The sequence below is a fragment of the Phaseolus vulgaris genome, unplaced genomic scaffold (assembly GCF_000499845.2).
Source record: "Phaseolus vulgaris cultivar G19833 unplaced genomic scaffold, P. vulgaris v2.0 scaffold_23, whole genome shotgun sequence".
Taxonomy (NCBI): Eukaryota; Viridiplantae; Streptophyta; class Magnoliopsida; order Fabales; family Fabaceae; genus Phaseolus; species Phaseolus vulgaris.
Window position 1 is genome coordinate 15598 of NW_027174092.1, and position 8356 is coordinate 23953.

Genomic DNA, 8356 nt, shown 5'->3' on the forward strand with positions numbered 1-8356 from the left:
TTTTATCATCTTTTATTTGAAAACTAAAAATATAATTAATTTATTTTTATTAATTAAATAAAATATTTTATTATCAAAATGAGTTCAAAAGTAGGGAAGTAAGAGAATGTCAAACATCTTTATCCATATTAATTAAATCTGACTTCCACCTTGCATCGCTCGTGTTCATTGTCAGTGTCTGGATCCCTACCATACTCTTTGATCAGTCTCTTACGGCACAACTTCTTCATACGACCGCATAATTTCCATCAGTAACATCAAACTCACGCAATCGCCAATCTACACGACAACTTTCATTTTGATTATGGCACGTGTTATTCGACCTAACTTTCAGTTTAACAGTGAAAATTTAATTCCAATTCCTACTGTTCTGCCAACAACCACACCGCGCCATCAATTCCATCAACCCAGACATTCAAACCCTAAACCGGTAGATATTCTGTCTGCCATGGTTGCATTCATGAAAATGTAGCTTTTCGGTGTCAGTGAGCATGCTTCGTTGTTTCGCGTCAACTTCTATGGAATAGTCTCGTAAATTTCGGCAACAAATCAAGAGTTGTCGACATTCTTAGAGTAATTCACCACCACTATTACTCAATCTGACGACATTTTGACTTAACAACGATGTTCTTTCTTTAGTAAAAAGGAAAGAGAAACGTATTAATAAATATTTAGAGTAAAAAAAGTACATATTCCATAAAATATTATTTCATCATCATCTTTAAAATAGACCAAGTAAAACATGTTAGTGAATCTTTTGGATACAAGAATATAAAAAATTGAACTCAAAATAATATATTATTTCTTTATTTTTATATGTGTATTGTTAATTCTTATCAACATTATTATATATATATAAATATATTAAAATATGCTAAAAATAATTGATTATTTTATTATTATTATTATTGTTTAATTTTGTTTTTAAAATTGTCTTGAATAATCATGATGATAACAAAATTATAATTTGATAGTTCAATAGATTGTTTTGAAATATTATTAAGAGAGAAGAGTTGTTGGTAATATATAATCCTCTAGATATAGAAATTGAGAGAGCTTCAAAATGCAGTCAGCATTTATTTTCCTTCTCTCGTTCGCGCTCTTCCGCGTAAAGTCATATTTGACGTCGTCGAAGTTGTCGAAAAACTTATAGAGCAGTCTCCTTCAGCCACCACTGTCTTTGCTTTCTCCGATTCCTTGTTAAAAGAAATCTGGCCGACCCTCTCTTAACCTCTTTCGCTTCCACCTTGCGTCGTTCCCGCTCATCCTGTCTAGAATTCGACTCCTCACCATCGGCGCCAAGATCCCATCTTCGTCCGACCACCTAACGTCGATCAAGAACATCAAGCTCACCCAAACCCCAGTCTACGACGACGACTTTCTTCTAGTTTACGACGTTGACAGGTTCTTCGATCGTGGCTTTCCGTTTATGAATCAAAGACTTATTTCTTCCGACCACATTGGCAGTGCCTTTGATTCCTTCCACCAAGCGATTGAAACCCTAAAAACTGGAGTATCCACGGGCTTTTAGGGTTTGAATAACTTGGTGGTAGGAATCGAAGGTACATGCCAATGTTTTCTTGGTTTTTACATACTAGAGTCACTTAGCCCACTCAGGATGAGTGGAAAATTAAAAAGGCCTACGAGTCCAAAGTTAGAAAATGCTTTGTGACATGTTGACCAAAGCCAGGGCAAAGTTCGTTCGACCTACTTAGATAAGCGAACAAACATGGGTTGAACTTCTGAACTATTGGGATACCCAAAAGTTTAAAGAAACATCAACTCAGAATAAAATGAATCGGGCTTGAGTTTGGAGTGAGGGCATTGCACTCCACAGGTCAAAAATCACATTCATATATTGCAGTGACCTTGGTAAGTACTCGTCACTTTCTTACATGTAATTCATTTTACTTTTACAACATATACTACTTCTAATTGTACAACATTATTAGGAACATAAATATGGTCGTCCCTTGAACCCGATGAACTTTTTATGGCCACTCACACAAACAAAAAGGGTGATTGGGTTGATACTCATGAAACTTATGTAAGTTCTTGGTATAAATTTTTTTAATGTAATTTCCTAACATTTCCATCTCCTAATGAATATGTAGAAAAACTACCATGAACCTTCAAGAAAATAGTTCTCAGGGATCAACCTTTGATTTCCACCAAGTAGATCCAACAACCAAGCTTTAGGATTGAAAGGAAGCTACTAGAGGGAAGAGTAGATGTCGAGTTTATGGTATGGCAGACTTGGCTGGTAACTTCCGTTAAGGAGTCTCTTCCCTCACTCAACCCTCCTCCTTTGCTTCCACCACTAATCACTCTGATTAATTAGTTGAAAATCAACAAGTTCGTGCAAAAATTAATATGTATGGTCAAAAGTATGCATACTTGGAGGACGAAATGAAAGCTTAGGATGCAAGCTTTGTAAAGCTAATGACCGACCCTTACTCCTATAAAAGGAGGGCTTGGGTCCTTCATAATTCAGAATTGGAATTTGTACTATCAAAACTCTCCCAAATTGGTGATTGAGTGTAGTGAGAACTTGTCTTCTCCTCTTCCTAGTCTCATCTTGAGAGCCTTGGTTCCCTCAAGTGGCGGCATTTCACACTTATATTGGAGCATTCACACTTCAAGTGGCGTGATCATCAACCAAGAACTACAACCACATAAGTCTTCTTTCTTCTCCATCTTCTCCTTCCATTTTCGTGCTTATATGAACTCCTAAACATGTCTTAGGTTCCTTTCTTGCATTTCTATTCGGTGCTTTTGTTTTAAATCTTGTTTTGTTCGGTTCATCTTCTTCCTTGCTGGATTTAATCGGTTCTTCTTCATTTTCCATTGATTTGTTCGATGCATTTCATTTGTTTTGCAATTTAATCGGTTCAATTACTTTCCTACATCTTTTAATCGGTTCAATTGACAAGAAATGGGACTTCCATGTGAGTTTTGGTGTTTGGCGCAAGTTTTGGTGAGTTCTTGAAACATAGAACATTGATCCATTTCTATAAAAGTGCCTATTCAATCTCCAACTCAAGTTGATTCCATAAAATGTCAAAGAATCATCTATATCTTGCTATTGGAATCATATCAGGTTATCACCAATAATTGTTTTAAAATCCAAATCTAAGTAAAGTGTCACCATACAAATGAACAATCCTAAAATCAACTCACATCATGTGGTTATCAGAGCTTAGGTTCTTATGCTTAATTTGCTTGAGTTGATTTGAGACTTTACAATTTCTTTACATTCTAGCACCTTTACTTCTTGTCTTTAAATTCAAGTACCTTTACTTTCTTGTCTTTAAATTCAAGCACCTTTAAATTCTTGTCATTATTTTCTTGCTTTTAATTTTCCAACACCTTATTTTTTGCAGATTTTTTTTCGACCTTTCTTTATATTCATAGCATTTTTTTGTTTTGAATATGTTTCTTGTTATGTATTTTGTTGTCTTACGTTTTCCTTTGAGTCTTATGTTCATTAGTGTTCTAGGTGTCCTTGTTTTGATTATTCTTACTTGCTTTTAATTGTGAAGTTTACAAATTAATTAGAAACTTGTTTTAGTAGAAGTAGATTTAAAGTTCCAAACACATGATTTCAAGTGTTCAATTATAAAAAGGAGCTTGGCTCTTGTAAATACACATTAGATATTGAATTTTAAAGTAAAGTTACTCTTCTCAAATTGAGAGAGATTTTGTGAGACTTGTTCTCCTTCTCCTAGTCTTATCTTGTGAGTCTTTGGGAGCTCTCAAGTGGCGGCATTCCTCACTCATCTTGGAGCTATTCACTTTCCAAGTGGCGTGAACCATTCCCTTGGCATCAACCACATAAGTTTTCTTTCCAACCATTCATATTCTTCTTCCATTTCCATTCCATATCAAACTCTAAACATGATTTGTGATTGTTTCTTAATTTCTATTCGGTAGAACTTATGAAATTGTTGTTTTCAATTGGCAGTTTGTGGTTATTTCTTGTTTTAATCGGTTGGAATTTTTTGTTTGATGTTTCTAATCGGTTCATGGATCCTTAATTGTTTTTCAATGGGTTCATCTTCTTGATAATGGGTTTCTATTCGGTTTAGTGTGTTTGTATCATAGTTTCAATTCGATTTCTTGTTCTTGTTTGTGTTCTTGAGTTGCTTGAGAATCTTGATCCTAATTCTTAAAAGTGCCTATTAATGAATCATCTCCTAATCAACTCACATCACAAGCTTCATCCACATAAGCTTTCCTATCCTTCATCTATTCAATTGCAATTCCATTCCATTTCAATTCCTAAATATGTCTTGTGTTTGTGTTCTTGTTTCTATTCGGTTCATGCTTATTGTTTAGTGTTCTTCCTTTGAATTGTTGCGTTTCAATTCTGCAATTTACCACACCTTGTTTTGTCATTCATAATCACCTATAATTGTGTTTTTTCTTTGGTCTTATGGAAACAAACCTTCACATCTACTTACCAATTGGTAAGTTAATGTCCAGTGGGAATTTTCCTTAGACTTGTCACCTTAATTGCTTAATCAATCTCAATTCTAATTCTAAAAGTGTCACCTAAATGAATCAACCTAAAATAAACTCACATCATGTGGTCTCAAGAACTATGGTTGTGTTTATCTTTTTGAGTTGATTTGGCACTTTACATTCAAGCAATTTACATTCTAGCACCTTTAATTCTTGTCTTTAAATTCAAGTTTACTTTCTTGTTTTTAAATTCAATTACCTTTACTTTCTTGTCATTATTTTCTTGCTTTTAATTTTCCAGCACCTTAATTTCTTGCAGAATTCTTTTTTAAGTCCTTCTTATATTCATAGCATTTTTCATTTTGAATATATTCTTGTGATGTCTTTTATTGATCTTGCTTTTTACTTTGAGTCATATGTTCATTAGTGTTCTAGGTGTCCTTATTTTGATTTTTCTTACTTTGTTTTAATTGTGAAGTTTACACATTAATTAGAAACTTGTTTTAGTAGAAGTTGATTTAAAGTTCCAAACATATGATTTCAAGTGTTCAATTATCTGAATCCACCAAATTTTTGTGTGAAAATTGAATGTTCTTGAAAACTATGCATGATGCAAGCTATGTTCCTTCTTTGCCATAAGTCACTTTAGTATAAAAAAAATACAAAACAACAAGGTATTTTACCAAAACAGAAACAATAACGTTTTGTGCTAGCAAAGTGAATTTAAAAACAACAAAGCATTTGTTTCAAAAGGCATCTTGCTTATCATTTGGTATAGAAATTCATTTTCAAAACTATGGATTGAACTTGATTGGCAAATTGTTTTCAATTTTGTGGAATTTTTTATCCTTTTGCTTTAGCACTTTTCTATTTACAAAGTTTCATAGTTAAAAGTTTAGTGAGTTTCTTAGAGTCTTCTTTTGTGCTTTTCTTGATTGTCTTTTATTCAAAGTTTTGTCATATTTCTTTTCCAACTTTGGTTTAGCCTTGTACTGGCCAGACCTCGGACATCGGCTGAAGAGATCGGCATCAGACGTGACATCGGACCTCGGCGGTCCAGTCATATTAATGGGCCACGTAGGTGGGCCCCATAAATAATAATGAGTTATTATCCATACAAGAGAGGGACCTAAGTCACGAGAGGATTCATGCATGTGGTGTGTATAGCATGTTCAGGTCTAGCACAAGTAAATAACCCTTGGAGGCGCTAAGGCCCATTAGGGTTAGGGTTTCCAAGGGTAGACTGCATGCATAACACGTGAATACTTAGGGTACCCGTAGAACAAATGGCCCTGCAACGCTGGTACATGAGTTGGTACCCTGGCGGCCATACTGTTAGAGATTTTGCACTCTAGAAGAGGCAAGTCTTGTGCCGCGACTGCGCTAAGCTTGTGCAACGCGTCACAGGATTCCTCACCAGTAACCCTAATTCTACTAAAGGAAAGATCCTCGTGGGACAGGGAGTTGACCTAGATATAACCTATATAAAGGGTGGTAAGAACCATAGAAGAGGTACTCTGTTTCTAAGACTAAAACTGCTTTACATACTTTGTTGTTTCTTAGCCCAGTACTGACTTGATCGTCGGAGTACAATCAACAGGTAGGGCTCTCTCTGTTTCAACGAAGCCACCATCTGTCTATGAAGTCAACGACGGCTGAGTCAACCGGCGAGAACATTTGGCGCCCACCATGGGGCCCGATAAAACTAGGTCCCTTTCACAATCGTGTTGAGAGCCACCCAACAACATGAGGAGTACGAGGCAAGGTGCATCTGCACTAGAAGGAGGAGACAGTGTCTCCATTCAACAACTAATGAAGATCATTCGCGCTCTCCAACAGACTGTAGCGGCGTCCAAAGTTGACCAGGATAGGATTCTGGCTGAAGATTGAGCCGAGCAAGCGGCTAGCCAGAACCGCTACCAAAACGACTTGGCAGCGTCGCACGCAACCAACGAAGAACTACGCAGAGATTTCCAGCGCATGGGTGAGCACACAACTGGTGAGCAAATCCTGACCGTACCAGTTAGGGCTCGCCCCATGCCATTCTCACAAGCAATTATGGACATTGTGATACCAGCCAGCTTCATAGGTCCAAAGATCACCTTCACAGGTGTAGAGGACCCAGAAGCCCACATCACGGCTTTGCACACCCAGATGATGGTTTCGGGAGGCACCGACGCTATGCACTGTAAGCTATTTATGAGTACGTTCTCAGGCACAGCGTTGGACTGATTCATCAGTCTCCCTAATGGACACATCACCTCTTTCGACCAGTTCTCGACGTTATTCAGGGAACAATTCATCATCAACTAGGCTCCCCCTCCTGTCTCTTACGATCTCTTTGACGTAAAGCAATACCAGGGAGAGCCTTTGAAGGATTTCTTGAACAGGTTCGGGGCATTGGTGGTGAAGTTGCACACCAAAGATGAAGATATGACGGTACACGCATTCAGATGAAGGGTGTTGCCAAGACCTTTCAGTGATTCACTGATAAGGTGCCGCCCAAAGACGTTCAGTGAGATCCGACACAGAGTCGTCTTCCACATCGTTGCAGAAGAAGAGGTCATAGAGAAGCGCGGAAGCATCAGCTTGGTCCGACCTCGGGGAACTGGTCGTCTTCAGCCCCTAAGGGTATATGAGGCCACGACAGAAAACCCGGGGAAACAACCGTCATATGAAGGAAGGAAGCCTCAAACCAAGGCACGTGCGAGGGAGAACGCCTCCACCAGGCACAATTTTTGGATGGACCTCAAAGAGTTGATCGCCATCCCTAACATGGCAGACAGACTGAAGTCCCCACCGAAGACTGACAAGAGGCTAGGGCCCAACAAGGACGCCTGGTGCGAGTTCCACCAGGCCTATGGCCATGGCCTGCGCAACTGCTTGGCGTTGGGATTCCAGTTAGATGAACTGGTAAGGAATGGTTTCTTGAAGAAATACCTACAAGAACCGCATGGGGACCCGACGTCAGTGGCCCCAGCAGGAGATCAGGGGCATGAGGTGCCCATCCATGTAGAGATCAGAACCATCATTGGAGGATTCTCATGAGGAAGGTGCACCGCATCCCAGCATAAGAAATATGGCAGGAGAGTGATGACAGTAGAAGCACAAAAGTCGGACCAGGCACCCGAGCCCGACCTCGAACTCACCAAGACCGACTTATAGGATGTGGTCCTGCACGACAATGACCCAGTGGTAATCTCAGTAGTGACGGTGGGTAGAAAGGTACATCGCGTCCTCGTCGACCAAGGAAGTTCGACCGACGTGATGTTCTGGTCGACCTTCAACAAACTGCAGTTGTCTCCTGACCAGTTGAGGCCTTAAGATGGTTATCTGTATGGTTTTGTGGGAGACCAAGTAAAAGTGTGGGGGCACATAGAGTTGAGGACAACCTTCACTGGCGACACGACTTCCCGCACTACTAACATCAGGTACCTTGTTGTTAATGCTCCCTCAGCCTATAACATACTTTTGGGCAGGCCAGCTTTGAACAGGATTGGGGTAGTAGCCTCTTCGAGGCATATGAAGATGAAGTTGTCTTCCCTTGAAGGAGAGGTGATCATCATGAAGTCTGATCAAAAGGAGACTAAAAGGTGCTACGAGAACAGCCTCAAAACCAAGAGAGGAGTGTGCGCAGTCACCACCCAACCTCCAAGGGAAGAAGGGGTCACCCGCGTCGAGATCGCCCAAGAGAGACAACCTGAGCCCGTAGAAGAAGTGCTGGAGAGGGAGATCAGGGGTGAGAAGTTCAAGCTTGGCAAGTCTTTAGGCCAAGAAGCACAGGACTAGATTGTCGAGGTCATTGCACGGCACATGGATGCCTTCGCATGGTCTGCCTCAGACATGCCTGGCATTGACCTCGATTTCTTGTGTCATCACCTCACCATGGAGC

General features: G+C 39.5%; 1 pseudogene; it reads left to right on the forward strand.

The window, feature by feature from the left end:
* The first annotated feature begins 304 nt into the window (after positions 1–304).
* On the forward strand, positions 305–1531 carry LOC137817243 (uncharacterized; annotated as a pseudogene).
* Positions 1532–8356: the final 6825 nt, after the last annotated feature.